Below are 16,269 nucleotides of genomic sequence, written 5' to 3' on the forward strand. Positions count from 1 at the left end.
CATGTACAAGAACAAATCTAACAGGGGCACCTGGGTGGCTCAGTGGGTTAAGCCACTGCCTTTGGCTCAGGTCATGATCTCAGGGTCCTGGGATCGAGCCCTGCATCGGGCTCTCTGCTCAGCCGGGAGCCCACTTCCCCCTCTCTCTCTGCCTGTTTGTGATCTCTCTCTGTCAAATAAATAAAATCTTCAAAAAAAAAAAAAAATCTAACAGATGAACACTACAAATTCAACAGACAATATCCGTGTATATGTTCGACTAGCTAATTCTGCACACTTCAACCTTCTTCGTAGCCTCCAAAGGCACAAAACACAGTCTTCTATTCTAGAAGTTGTTTAGAGGCACTCTGTCAGTATATAACTGAGTATCTGCTTACTGACGGGAAAAGTCTCTGTTCACCAGCCAACAGACTTTCGAGAATGAGAGCTGCTTATGGCATCTCCCCTCCATGGCCTCCTAATTCCACATCAGTTTGTAGTTATTCTTGTACTACAAGAGTATCGGTTTCAGAATGTAAGCCTCATAAGCCCCCAGGAAAGCCATTCGGGTGGAACTGTTCCAGAAAGTCTCACTTTAGCTCCATAAAGAACCTAGGAGGCCCCATCCATGACAAGGGTGAACAGTAATTGCTCTATCAGTATTCGCCTCTGACCTATAAAGACCAAGGCCTAGAGCTGTCTGTAATCCATAATCCAGTTTAATATTCTGCTAGAACAGTACAAAAATGTGGCTTTCGCTAAAGGCACTGGGATGAAGCTGAAATTGGGATTCTCTGTTACTAATCCTGTGTAGCATTTGTTCTAATTCTCAAAAAAGTAGGAAAATTCTCACTCTGTGAAATTGCAAATGAAAAGGGCAGTGGTGAGACCCACTACACTTCCGACAGGCCATATAACAGACTGTCTCAATCACTCATCAGATACCTAACGGTAAACTAAACATTATTTAAAATGAGCAAGTAATCCACTACATTATTCTGGCATCTCTTTCTTAAAGTTTGCTAAAGTTCTTAAAGTTTGCTACAGCTATCCCTTCTAAAACTAATAGACTGAGTAAAAATGTATAAAACTACCTAATGGATTCTATATTTTGGAGCTACAATGTCACCGGTTTAACATTTCTTCTGTGAGGAAACTGGAGATTGAATGTGTTAAGTGATTTGGTCAAGGTCACATGGCCTGTGGCAGAGTCAGGACAACAGCTAGGGTCTCCTGATTCCCAGTCTCATGTCCTTCATGACCACAAGGACTCAACAACAACAGAAAGCCCTACTATTCATCGGTGGTAAGTGCAGTGGGCACTTTTCCTCTCCTTCTGTCTTTTAAAGGAAACAATTCCTCACTGTTCTACACAATAGCCTATGTGGAAAGAGAGCATATACAAGCTAAATCACTATTCAAAAGTCATTTTAATAAGCATGATGCAACACTGAGACACAATGCCTGTGTCAAATAAGCAGCAAAATATGACCCAATAAAGGCTTTATTTAAGCCAAATCATGTATATACGTCCCCACTCCATCACTCAACTATGGCACTGCTTGAGGGCAGAAATCATTCCCTCTGTATCTCTATATCCTACAGAGTACCGGTCTTCAAAAAGTTCTGCTCTGGGGCACCTGGGTGGCTCAGTGGGTTAAGCCGCTGCCTTCGGCTCAGGTCATGATCTCAGGGTCCTGGGATCGAGTCCCGCATCGGGCTCTCTGCTTAGCAGGGACCCTGCTTCCTCCTCTCTCTCTCTGCCTGCCTCTCTGCCTACTTGTAATCTCTCTCTGTCAAATAAATTAAAAAAAAAAATCTTTAAAAAAAAAAGTTCTGCTCTAACACCACAAAAACCAAACTGGGGAGTGTCGGGGGGAGAGTGGGACTTGCTTGAATATGTTTAAGTTAATATATAAAATTTTTCATTAAAACTTTAAATCACTACAGAGGCCGAACTCTCCCTTATAGATTAATATATGCCAATTTGAAATTGACATTTAAATAATAAAACAATTAGATCACTAATTTAAATGCACCCAGTGAAATCTAAACACCTGAGCAATTCGATACCCACCAGCCTCCATTTTAAAACTATAAGAATAGCATCTTCCTTTCTTCTATAAAATGTTCAGGGCACCCAAATGGTTTAGTTGGTTAAGGATCTGCCTCCAGCTCAAGTCATGGTCCCAGGGTCCTGGGATTGGGCCCCACATTCAGGCTCTCTGCTCAGCGGGGAGCCTGCTTCTCTCTCTCCCTCTGCCTACTTGTACTCTCTGTCTCTGTCAAATGATTAAATAAAATCTTAAAAAAATAATAATTTAAAAAATTAAGATAAAATGTTACATTATTTCTTTTTTTCCTTGAATTATATTTCTCTTTTTCCTCCCACTACTTTATTTTAGCATAATTTCTTTCATCATACTTAGGAATAATCCTGTAACAAAAATATGCATATTTTTTACTTACTTGAAGTATTTTCTTAGATTGAATTCCTGTTAGTAGTATTAGTGATAAACAATTGATGAAAACAATGTAAATATATTACAAATTTTGATAAGTAAACACAAAAAAACATAAAAAGTAACTTCCTTTTTTAGAGTTGCGGGTCTAATAAGATGTAGGAAAGAGGGCATACACCTTAATAAAAGGAAGCTTCACACTTGATGCCCAGTGTTTTCACTATCCCTTTGCTGGAACCCTGGAGAACTGTATACCTCAAAGACACAATGGTAAGACTCAGGGTGAAAGAAAAGTATGGCTTTTTCTTCTGTCAAGTGTAAGAAGGATCAGACTAAAGGGAGGGTAGAAAAGAAGGGACACCATGCAGGAGTTGTCTTCAGACAAATCAGTTTCAGGAAAAGAGCATAAATGAATGTTGAGAACCAGGAAACTGATTCTCTTAAAACTACCCAACCTCAGTACCTCTAGACATGTACTGCAGTTTGAAGACTGGTGCGCTAAAGGATACAGCCAGGTTTATTTACCAGAACCCAGTAAATGTTTGTTGCATTAAAATAGCTTAAGAAAAAAATAGTCGCTAAGACCATCTATGTTGTACTGATTCGATTTCTTTCTTTCTTTCCTTTTTTATTTCATTTTTTAAAGAGATTTTATTTATTTATTTGAGAGAGAGAGAGAAAGCATGAGAGGGAAGAAGGTCAGAGGGAGAAGCAGACTCCCCAGGAAGCTGGGAGCCTGATGTGGGACTCGACCCCGGGACTCCGGCATCATGACTTGAGCCGAAGGCAGTAGCTCAACCAACTGAGCCACCCAGGCGTCCGTCTTTCTTTCTTTTTTTAAATCAAATGAGTAAGTCTTCTTTGATGAATGAATGTAACATGAGATGATGAATGTAAAACCCCGAAAACAGTAAAATAATAAGACTCAGCGGATGGTAGCTACCATTAGACAAATCTTACTACTTTTTCCCAACTGTCATACATTTATTTAAGCAAGGTTAGATATGGCAGTATTCAGATATGGCGGTATGATTTCTTTTTTAAAATATACATATAGCTCAGTCTGCCAAAGAGTAATGGTTCAGGACAGCTACCATCTTGGTACCGTTTCTATATATATATGATGACTTTTATACCACAAGCATACAGATTAATTTGAGAAAAACCAAAAGGCTTTTTATGCAAACAAGGAAAAACAAAGGATGGCACTGGTGAAAATCTTATTTTTAACACTCAGAGGAAAAACCAGATTGATTTACTTTTTAAAAGTTAATAAAAATGCACTTAATTCTACAGGTAAAAAGCCTATTCAGACTTTCCTAATACGTTTATGAGACAAGACTTCTATTTCCCAGTATCTACTAAAAAAGATCTGCGAGGTTTATATCCAAGACAGAACGGCAGGAACTTCTGCCTATCAAATTTAACAGGTCAGAACCTTTAAAATACTTCTTGATTTCTCTGTGTGCTAACAAACGTGAATGGAATCGAACAGACATTAATTCCAACCTTTTCTGATCTGCTTCTACCTCTACTCTGCCCACTAGGGCGGGTTATTGGCCAATGAGCAGTTACCAGGCTTAAATCTGACAAAGTTACTCCCTTTTCCCAAAAATCTTTTGCCTCACTTAGAGCTCAAACTGTAGGAAACCTTATACACCTGTCCTACCACCCAGGCAAACAGGTACGGCTCCAAACCACAACAAAATTTGTATTGGCAATTGGAGAATGCAGGTTTTTGAAATGTAACTCACATACTATAAAATTCACCCTTTTAAAATGTGCAATTCAATGGTTTTTAGTATATTCAGAAGACGGCGCAATCACCATCATTATCTAATTCCAGAACATTTTCATCACCCCAAAAAGAAATTCTAAATCCATTAGCAGTCCCTCTCCTCCCTCCCTCCTCTGTCAATCCCCTTCCTGTAGCTCCTAGCAACCACTCCTCTACTTTCTGTCTCTATGGAGCTGCCTATTCTAGACATTTCATGTAAACGGAATCATACTCTATGTGGCCCTTTGTGCCTGGCTTCTTTCCCTGAGCCTAGTGTTTTCAAGGGTCAACCACACTGCTGCATCCTCAGTGTTCCCCCCTTTACAGGGCTGAAATCGATTCCACTATATGTGGAAAGATCACATTTTGTTTATCTGTTCATCATTTGACGGGCATTCAGGTTGTTTCCACTTTTTGGTTATTATGAATAATGCTGCCATGAACATCTGTGTACATGTTTTTGTGTTAACACATGCTTTTGATTTCTTGGGTATATACCTAGGAGTAGAGAAGCTGGGTCATATGGTAACTCTATGTTTAACTTTTTGAGGAACTGCCAAAACTGTTTTTCCAAAGTGGCTCTACCATTTTATATGCCCACCAGCAATGTATGAGGGTTCCAGTTTGGAAAATAAGCTTTATTTCCCAAAATCTCTTCCTTTGCAAACCTTCTGCCTCCCTTTAAAAAATGAGCATGAGAAAAATAAACGTTTTTATTTCACCATCCAATGTGTATTTCAACAACTAGCTTATTTTATAAAAACAATCTCTAGGAAGAACACAAGCATTGAAAGAGAACATAAATGGTATGGCTATAAAATATTGAACTAGCTTAACCAACACACTAGAACATTCACATCTCCTAATAAATGAGTACGATGACCCCATTTAATTATGTAAGGAGGTTATGTACCCATTCTACCTTTGGAAATTTCTGTTTTGAAATTACTTTCAAGGCCAGTTCATAAAGGCAGATAAAATCAGTCTTCCAGTATCATATGCTATACCCTTTTCCTTTCAAAGACCAGATACCATACTATCCAGTTTGATCACCCATCTAATTTGTTTTACAAACATGAGCCCAAATGATTCCTGACCACTTCCACAACTCCAATCCAGCCTTTAAAAAAAAAAAAGAAAAGAAAGAAGGAACAGGTTTGTTTTCTCCTACCATTGAGAATATTATTCAAAATGGAGTTTTAAAATGGCTCTTATACTACAATCATACAAGTAATCATCACTGGGGTAAGCTCGGGGAAAAGAACACAGGACACTATGTACTATTCTGCAATTTCCTGTGAGTCCATAATTATTTAAAAATAAAAAGGTTTTCAAATACAGATCTTAAAAGAGAGGCAGAATTTCAAAAGGAAAGTGGGAAAAGCATGGAAACTACTCTGAATAGGTTAAAAAAAGAAAAAATGCAATTCACATCACAGGAACCACAGCTAGCCTAGATAAATCAAAAAGTTCCTTCCCAGGTTCAGTGGAAGAGAAGGCAGAACACAGGTCAGACTGTAGAGCATCCTGAATGTCAAGCTACAGTTTGGAACTCCCCTTGTCCACAATGACAGACCCTTGGAACATTTTTTATAACACATGAGAAAAATAAAGCCGAGCTTTTGAGAGATTAATATGGCAGCAGTAGAGAGGACAGACTGGAGGGAAGAGCCTGGAGGCAGAAAGATCAGTGACCATTACAACAGCCCAGGCAAAGCTGGTTGGCCATGGAACCAGACCAAATGGAGCTTAATGACTTCATGCTCTGGACTCGTCTACAAAGATCCCATATCCGGCATTCCTTCTGAGCTCTAGATCATGTTTACAATAAAGAAATTATTCACTACAAATTTATATCACTACAAGGGAAAAGTTTTAACATTTCCATCCTCATCGGCCTTGTAAGAATAAAGTTAAAAAGGGGGCAACTGGGTGGCTCAGTGGGTTAAAGCCTCTGCCTTCAGCTCAGGTCATGATCTCACGGTCCTGGGATGGAGCCTCACATCAGGCTCTCTGCTCAGTGGGGATCCTGCTTCCCCTCCTCTCTTTCTGCCTGCTTCTCTGCCTACTTGTGATCTCTGTCTGTCAAACAAATAAATAAAATCTTAAAAAATAATAATAATAATAAACTTAAAAAGGCAGAAAAAGGGGAGCCTGGGTGGCTCAGTGGGTTAAAGCCTCTGCCTTCTGCTTGGGTCATGATCCCAGGGTCCTGGGATTGAGCCCCGCAACCAGCTCTCTGCACAGCAGGGAGCCTGCTTCCTCCTCTCTCTCTGCCTGCCTCTCTGCCTACTTGTGATCTCTGTCTGTCAAGTAAATTTTTAAAAAAGAAAAACTAAAAATTAATAAATAAAATAAAAGGCAGAAACAACTCTACTTATATCCAAAAAAACAAACAAAAAGGTCTGATAGCAAGTACACTTTCTAGCTTTGGACCGTGTCCCGTTAAGTGAACAACATTAGAGGCTCTCTTCCACTTTTGGAGAAACTTCCTCCCAAAGACTGCACACTGTCAGCCACGCTCTGACTGCCTTAAGTAGGAGGCTTCATTTGTAATAGTAAACTTCTGGTTGAAGAGCCCACTGAGGTCCTCAACAAACAGTTTTGCGTCTCTAATGTCATATTTCCAGAAAGCAATCATTTCCAGGAGACATGAGATGCTGACTGTTGAAACGCAGGAGGATCCAGGATTTTATTGTATGCTGAGCAAACAGCACAACGGATTGAATGTTTACTCAGGGCCCACTGTGTACTAGAGACTGATGACACAGATGACTGCAACAGTCCTGCCTTCAAGGAAGCCACAGTCTACTGCGAAACATACACCAAAAAGTCAATGTAATACAAAGCCGTTAATGCCATTATGGAGGTATGTACGAGATGCTCTAATGACGACGACGACGATGATGACGACGACAACAGCCAATACTGATGAAGTACTTTGTCTATGCACGACCTATTCAGAGCATTTTTCCTATACTGATTTACTATCCTTACAACAAGACTAATACTATCTACTTTTTATAGATTAGAAAACTGAAGCACAGATTGACTGAACAATCTTAGCCCAGTCCTGCAGCCGCATGATTAACCAAGTCAGTCAGGTTCCTAACTCCAGGACTGAAGTGCCCACCCTACTGCCCCTAAATGAAGGACCAATTAACCTCACCTAGAAGGGCAGTTCACACCAAAGAGAACAACAGAGAGTAGATGGCATCTCTGAGACCCACCACTGGAAAGGCAACCAAGCATTCACCAGACAGACAAGCTGTCTGGGGTGGAGGGTTGCTCTGTGCAGCAAATGGGTGAGGAGACAGCATTCTGAGCAACAAGAATGAACGAGGAGCGATACCAGGAGGGAACCAGCATCAGATTTAAGGGTGCTTGGTTTAGTCAGAAAACAGTCAGAAGCATAATCTTCTCATGGAGGACTCCTAGGTTCCAGGGCCAAGAGAGGAGGCTGTCAAAAACTGAGGTGGTACAGGCCTTGCACGCTTCATACTTCAGGTCAGAGACGCTCATCTGAGGCCTTTACTGCTGAGTGATGTGAGCAGGTCTGCCTTCAATAAAGATAAATCTGGATGAAAGGGGGAAGGTGGCCCAGAGGCCAGGAGACCAATTAGGAGGTTACACAGTAACTCTGTCAAGAAATGATAAGGAGTGGATGAATGTGAGCAGATGCTTCTGAAGTAGAAGCGACAGTACATGCTGACTAATTGCCTGTGGAGGGTCAGGAAGAGAAGCAGACGGGAAAAGCTGAGACCCCTGTTCTGAGTGGAATAGGACAAAAGGAAGATCAAATTTTAAAAGGACTAACAGTAACACTCATAACAATAGTAATGATGATGGCCCTAATATTTTTTTAAAGTAAACTCTACCCTGCGATGTGGGGCTCGAACTCATGACCCCAAGATCAAGAGTCACGGGCTCTATCAGCTGAGCCAGCTGGGGTCCCTCTCATTTCCTAAGGTGGTACTACATACAACCGCTATGCTGAATCCTTTGACAAGAACAATCTCATTCAGTGTTAAGAAGGTAAGTTCTATTACTGTCGCCCTTTCAAAAATGGAGAAACTAAGACTGGAAGAAAATAAGTCATTTGTTTGAGGCCATACTCACTAAACACTGAAGCCAGAGAAGAAGACTCAGGTAGAGTTCCAAGCGTCTGCGGAAGTGTCCAAGTGTGGGTCTCTAGCAGGCCACTGAGTAGCTTCATGGGGACGGGAAAGGGGGCATGCTAGAGATACAGAGTTACAATACCAACACAGCTACACTACTATTACCATTCCTATTGCTATTTTCTATGAAGCACTTTCCATAAACGAGATACACTTTGAATGTTTTACATGCATGGTTTCATCTAATCGATACAATCCTGAGGGGGGAGCTGTTATTCTCATTCTTACAGTAAAAGAAACTGACATGAAGTAAACCATTCAGACTACTCAGACAGAAAAGGATGAATCTCTCCCAAATGTGGGGCTTCCTGATCCAGAGGAGGGAAGAGAAGAGGAAGTGGCAGCAGAAGACAGGGCTGGAGGGAGGGAGGGCCAAGAACTGAATCCTGGAGAATCCCATCCCTGACAAAGCTGGCAGAGAAATAGAGTAGCAAAGGAGTTTATGAAGGAGTAGTACACCAGGGAAAAAAAAGCAAAAACGGAAGGCGCTCCTCATTTGAAAACTAAAGGAGATGTGTAAAAGAATAGGGTAGTTAGTGTGAAATGATACACAGAACTCAGACGTGACCAGAGTTTACGTCGGGTAATAGGATTAGCAACAAGACACTTAAAACCCCTTCCCAGAGCGTTCAGTGGACATACCAGGACAGTGGGCACGAAGGAGAAAAAGGTGAGGTAGAGCTGGCTGGTAAAAGAGAGGCACTGATAATAGCAATAACAATACCTTTCCTATTTCTTAAGCTATTACTAAGTATCAGTGTTATGCTAAATACTTTTACAAGAACAATCTCATTTAATATTAAATAAGTAAACTTTCCTCTAGGGTTTGTGGGTCACACACTGTCCCATATTTTCCTTTTTCTTTTTTTAAACAACCCTCGTGCTCGCTTCAGCAGCACATATACTAAACAACCCTTTAAAAATGTAAAAAGCATGTTAGCTGGGTTATACAAAAAACAGGCCACGGGATGGATATGAGCAGCTGGCAGTGGTTTCCTGACCCTTTCCTAGAGGGTGGTGCTTAAAAGCACAGACTCTGCAGTCAGACCGACTGCTCCTCACTGCCTGGGTGACCTTGGGCAAGTCACTTAACTACTCTGCGTCTCAGTTTCGTTACCTGTAAAATGGGGATAACAACAGGAGCTACCTCTCTGGGTTGTCATAAGGAGAAATAAATACAGATTAAGCACTTAGTTACTAAAGAAAAGGCTTACCAGTATGGAGGAGGCGATAGAGGATGGGCAGGCAAGAGTAAGCCAACAGAGAAGGAGAGATTTTAAAAGGAAAAGGACTAATTAATTTTTTTTCAAGTCCCAAAGAAGAAGTGGAGGAACAGGACCAGGATAGTACACGTGAATGCAAGAGAACAGCCTGTATCCTAACTGCTGGGGAAAAGTATACACCGGTTTGGAGAGCAGCTGGCCAACTTTCATCAAAATTTCAAACACATGGATCTTTTGATCCCCTCTCCTCTAAACTTGGCTGTGCGTATATCATATATGCATATATATACCCAAGCGAGGATAAAGCTATGAATGCAAGGCTGTTTCCACTACAGAAGTGCAGTAAAAATGGAAAAAATGAAAGAACTTACCAGTCCATCAGTAGAGGAAAGATACAATATAGGAATGCGCATCTATACAATGGGTCTCATGTAGTAATTCAGAAGAAAGAGATAAATACGCTGACAGGGAAAGGTCTCTACGATTTAATTTCTTATTTCAACTTTTTATTCTGAGATCACTGGAGAGTCACATGCCACTTTAAAAAGTTAACACAGAGAGAGCCCGTGTACCCTTTACCTAGCTGCCCTCGATGGCAACAGCTTGCAAAACTATAGCTCAATACTGAAAGTTAATTTTTAATATAAAAGCAAACTCAAACTAGTGTGCCTATTACATCCACTCCCTCTTGTGTATATAAGCCACCATACAGTCTCTGCATGTTCAGAAGATACACACTTCACTGGCTCCCAGCCAACACCTCTGGAAAGTGAGAGAGGTAAGGGAGGGAGAAGATGAAGGACATTCACTTTATGGACCTTTACACCACTTCTTCTTGGCCACCAAGTGCAAATACGACTTCTAGGATAAAGCAAGTAAACAGGCAAAGGGATTAACTTTTGAAAAAAAAGCCAAACACCTATCTCTTCCCTCCAGGGGGTTGGGTAGGTGAAGTAGAAGGGACAACAACTGAGGAAGCTCAGTGAAGTTTCCAGTCACTTAGTTATAAGCAGAACGGTCGGTGGATTCATTCTGTCGCAGCCTGCTTGCTGCCGGGTTCTGTTCTAGGCACTGGAGGGTCAAAAATTAACCACATAGGTACAGTCTCAGAACTCCAGGAACTGAGAGCCTACCAAGAAAGGTGGACATTAACCAAAGTTACACAATCATACTTAGCATTATATTACAGCACAGCAGTCTACAACACAGGCTCCAAGGCCTGACCACTGCGTGCAAATCCCAGCTCCGCTGCCAACGGGTTATGTGACTTGGTACAAGTGACTTAACACTCTGCACTTCAGTTTCCTTGTCTATAAAATAGAGACAATTATAGGTCCTATTTACTTCCTCATCTATCTAACCCAGAGGGTTGCTGTGAAGACTTAAAAGAAAAAAAAAATGCTATATATGTGTGTGTATGTATACATAGAGAGAGAGAGAAAGAGAACGCTCAGAACAGTGCCTGGCACACAATAAACATCATATGTTTGCTATTATTGTTGTTGTTAGTCTCATTACTATTAATTATTTTAGGGCAAGTCTAATCTGTGTTCAGACAAATGGAAGGTCAGGAAAAGCTCCTTTGAGGAAATGACATATAAATTAAGTTCCAAAGATGCATATGAATTAAAAAGCGAAAGAGAAAAAGTGTCTGGCAAAGGGCAGGACGGACACAAAGACCCCAACGCTACTCATTAGTGTGGCATGTTAAGAATTTGACAAAAGGCCAATGAAGCTGGGCTCAGAGAGGACAGACAACAAGAAAGGGCATGTGAAACTTGGGAATTTTATCTTTATCTGAGTAACAGAAGTTATGATACAAGAAATAACAGATTTCTTAGTTTTCCCTTTTTTTTTTTTTTTTTAGGGTCACTTTACTAGACTATGGAGACTTCTGTGATAGAGAGACATAAACGTGAGCTCACCAAAAATGGGAAAAGATCAGGAAAGAACAGTCATTTTGGTGAAGGGGAAAAGAAATCAGCGACAGGCAAGTAAGAGGGCTACTAACAAGAATAAAAAGCACAAATGAGGGCAGAACTCATGCGCTACCAACTGAACAAATAAACACAATTCCATCGTTTCTTCAGGCCCTAAAGCAGGAACATGGAAAATGGGCATTATTGTTAATCCGCAGCCAGAGATGGGCATGGCATGGGGACAGAAGAACAAAGGTGCAGGAGAACTGAGGATACTTCTGACTCACTGAAAGTAACCAACTATGTCCACGTGGACAAAAGTGATGCCAGGAAGAATGTCACACATTTGGAGACAGGCAAGATTTCAAGGGGCTGGAGGCCTCCGTGAAATCGGAGAGTAAGTTCAGAAAACGGCGGAACTGAAAAGACAGGAAATTGTGTTCAAGAGCAAAATTTCCAAATTTATGATTTCAGAGGTGGCAGTGTCACCAGCCCCAGGAATAGACTGCCGCAGACAAGTACAAAGACAGACGGGGAAAGTGATCAAGCCAGAATGAGATTAGGATGTTGGACAAGCAATTGACGTAAACACTAAAGAGACAAGAGATCAGGGAAGAGGTAAGAGAAAACTATTTCCAAGGATCTGGAATTAAATGTTCAGTTACATTCTAAAATACAGCACCATAAGGAATGTGTTGTTAAGTATCCATAGTAAAACAGGCATGCCTTGCTAATAACAAAGCTTCATTTATTTATTTAGCCAAATAATTTTCAAAGATTCCCTGAATACCATTCCTGAAAAAAGCTCTCAGAAAGACAAAAAAAAAAAAAAAAAAAGGAAACTTTCTTAACTTGATAATTATCTGTCACACTGAGGGCAAGCATCACCATAATGCTAAGAACTAAAGATATGGACAGCCAAAATCTGGAAGAAAATCTTTGCAAAACATGTATCTGATTTTAAAAAAACAACAACTCGGGATGCCTGAGTGGCTCAGTGGGTTGAGCCTCTGCCTTTGGCTCAGGTCGAAATCTCAGGGTCCTGGGACTGAGCCCCGCATCAGGCTCTCTACTCAATGGGGAGCCTGCTTCCTCCTCTCTCTCTGCCTGCCTCTCGGCCTACTTGTCATCTCTGTCTGTCAAATAAATAAATAAAATCTTTTTTAAAAATAAATAAAAAATAAAATAACAACAACAACAACAAAAACCCCACCCATATATCTGATTTAAGGACAGGTATCCAAAATATTCTAAGAACTCTTAAATCGCAACACTAAAAAAACAAACAACCACAGAGACAATCAAAAAAATGGGGAAAGATCTAAACCTCCCCAAAAAAGATACACACAGATAGGAAATAAACATGCAACAAGATGCTCCACATCCATGTCACTGGGGAATCGCAAATTAAAACCGCAATGAGATCCCACTACACCCTATTAGAATGGCAAAAATCCAAAAAGCTGACAACACCAAAAGCTAGTAAAGATGGGGAGTGACAGGGGCCCTCATTCACTGCTGGTAAGAAAGCAAGACCAAACTGCCACCCTGGAAGACAAGTTTGACGGTCTCTTACCAAACTAAACATACTCTTAGCATACGATCCAACAATCACGCTCCTTTGTATTTACCCAGAGAGCTGAAACCTGCACGTGGATTTCACAGCAGCTTTATCTGTAACTGCCAAAGCCTGGAAGCAACCCAGATATTCTTTGGTAGGTAAGTGGATAAACTAGGGTACATCCAGACAATAGAATATTACCCAGTGATAGAAAGAACGGAGCTATCAAGCCACAAAGAGACGGGAAGGAATCTTAAAGGCATATTGCTAAGTGAACGCAGCCAGTCTGAAGAGGCTGCCTAATGTACCATTCCAACTATATCACGTTCTAAAAAAGGCAAAATTATGGAACCAGCAAAAAGATAAGTGTTTGCCAGGGGCTGGAGGTGGAGGGGTGGGGAGGGTAGAAGATGACTAGGTGGACCACAGGAAATGATGAAGGCAGTTAAACTACTGTGTGCGATACTCTAATGGTAGATACATGACATCATGCATTTGTCCAAACCCTCAGAACTATACGAAGCAAATGTGGACCTTAATGTAAACTACAACTTGAATTAATGATAACATACCAATAGTGGCTCATCAACTGTAACAAATGCACCCCTTAATACAAGATGTTAATACTAGTGGAAAGGTGGGGGCAAGGGGATATCTGGAATTCTCCGTACTTTCTGCTCAATTTTTATAAATCTACTCAAAAAATAAAGTCTATTTGGGGCACCTGGGTGGCTCAGTGGGGTAAGCCTCTGCCTTCGGCTCAGGTCATGATCCCAGGGTCCTGGGATCGAGCCCCGCATAGGGCTCTCTGCTCAGGGGGAAGCCTGCTTCCCTTCCTCTCTCTCTGCCTGCCTCTCTGCCTACTTGTGCTCTCTGTCAAATAAATAAATAAAATCTTTTTTTAAAAAATGTCTATTAATTTAGAACAAAAACTAAAGGTATTATCAATTGACTCATATAAGAGAAAACAATGTCCAATATCAGTAACAAAATCCATTCAAGAGATTTAGGATGCCAACTCTGCCTGGGCTGGGTCTGGCTCTTCTACCTATTGGCAATGTTGCTGTAAGCAAGTCATAAACTTCTCCAAGTCTCAGCTTCTCTACTGGAAATAACCATCATGGAATTAAGATGAACTGAGTGCATATACATAAAGCACTGAGACCAGTGACTAGAATTAAGTGTTTAACAAGTATTAGCCCCCTGTTACTCAAAGGTCTATAAAACTATCAGTCAAAATCACATGGGCCTTGTCAGAAATGCAGACTCTCAGCCCACCCCAGACTGACTGAGTCTGCATTTTTCCTGATAGGCCATCTTTTTTTTCCTAAGTTTTTACTTAAAGTGTAATAGTTTCAGGTGTACAATACAGTGATCCAACAACTACATACAAGACCCAGCATCCATCACAAGCACACTCCTTAATTCCCTTCACCTAGTTCACCCATCATCCCCAACCAGCAGTTTGTTCTCTATAGTTAAGAGTCTGTTTCTTGATTTCCTTCTCTCTTTTTTTCCCTTTGCTCATTTGTTTTGTTTCTTAAATTCCACATGAGTGAAACCATATGGTTTGTCTTTCTCTGACTTATTTCTCTTAGCCTTTTACCCTCTAGCTCCATCTATGTCACTGAGAACGGCACGATTTCATTCTTTTTTACGGCTGAGTAATATTCTGGGGTGTGTGTGTGTGTGTGTGTGTGTGTGTGTGTGAGAGAGCGAAATATACACACCACATCTTCTTTTTCTATTCATCAGTCAATGGACACTTGGGCTGTTTCCATAATTTGGCTATTGTAGATAATGTTGAGTAAACACAGGGGTGCATGTGTCCCTCTGAATTAGTATTCCTATATTCTTTAGGTAAACACCAAGTAGCGCAACTGCTTGAATCTGCATTTTAATAAGATCCCTCAGGTAATTTCTGCACACATACATAAAGTTGAGAATCATGGTATTAGGTGGTATTATTACCACCATAACTACTCTTCAATATTGTCACTAAAAAAGGAGCATAAGCTTTGGAAGAGTCCAAATTATCATTTGCTCATGATTATGATTAGAATACTTTAAAAAGAGAGGGAGAATCAACTGTAATAGTTAAAGAGATTCCAAAACATTCTATAAAGTGACCATAATTAAAACACATAGTACAGGTACACAGATAAGCACCCTTTGTCAAGAGTCTATTTTAAGGGGCTCCCGGCTGGTTTGGCAGGTAAGGCATGCAACTCTTGATCTTGGGGTTATGAGTTCAAGCCCTACATCAGGCGCAGAAATTACTTAAAAATAACATCTTTTTAAATAAATAAGATTCTGTGTTAACAAGATCATTTCAAATAAGCACACAAGTGATAAACTATTAGGACAAATGCTACCCAAAAGAAATTTTTTTTTGAAAATCCAGATCCTTATCTCACATAATACTGAAAATATATTCTAAGTGGATTTAAAACCTAAATCTTAAAAATAAATTTACAAAGCACTATAAGAAAATACAGAATATTTTTATTGTTCAGATGGGTACCTACATTCCTGAGGATACCATAAAACCCAGGAGTCCCAGTGGAATGATAGAGAGGATTAGCATGACCCCAGCACAAGGATGACACAAAAATTTGTGAAATGTTCCATATTTTTTATACAGACATGTAAAAATAAATAAATAAATAAATAAAATCTTTAAATAACAAAAGACACCATAAGTTAAAAGTTAAGACAAATTATATGAGAGAAAATACTTACACTACACATAATGAAGCATTAATAACCATATAAGAATTTTTAAAGTCCTAGACATGATTAAGAAAATGAATACTAAGATTTCAAAAAACTAACAGAAAAAAGGGGGTAGGGGAAATTAAAGTAGAATTTTATATATGTAAAGAGACTGAATTACAAAAGCTGCACCAGCACAAAATAAAATAAACCACCCAAATCTACCTACAAATATTTGCATGTGCTCTGAAAGAGACACGAAAGAACATGTACCAAACTATTAACAGTAGTTACAGCTACAGAGTAAAATCGGGAATGGAGGAAGCATTTTGCTTTTCTCTTCATAAATTTCTATAAATGGACTCTACGATGAACATTTTTTAAACTTATCTTTGTTTAATTATAAAAGAAAAAAGTACTGAGTGATAGTTTTAACTTAAAAGGCTAATACTTTC

At 40.0% G+C, this 16,269-nt stretch overlaps 1 protein-coding gene and 1 pseudogene across 11 annotated transcripts in view; one reads left to right on the forward strand and one right to left on the reverse strand.

The window, feature by feature from the left end:
• SIK3 (SIK family kinase 3) overlaps positions 1–16,269 on the reverse strand; it is a 259,966-nt gene that overhangs the window by 211,655 nt on the left and 32,042 nt on the right. The window lies entirely within an intron of this gene.
• Positions 15,636–15,736, forward strand: LOC116600429 (annotated as a pseudogene).

The sequence above is a fragment of the Mustela erminea genome, chromosome 9, assembly GCF_009829155.1.
Source record: "Mustela erminea isolate mMusErm1 chromosome 9, mMusErm1.Pri, whole genome shotgun sequence".
Lineage (NCBI taxonomy): Eukaryota > Metazoa > Chordata > Mammalia > Carnivora > Mustelidae > Mustela > Mustela erminea.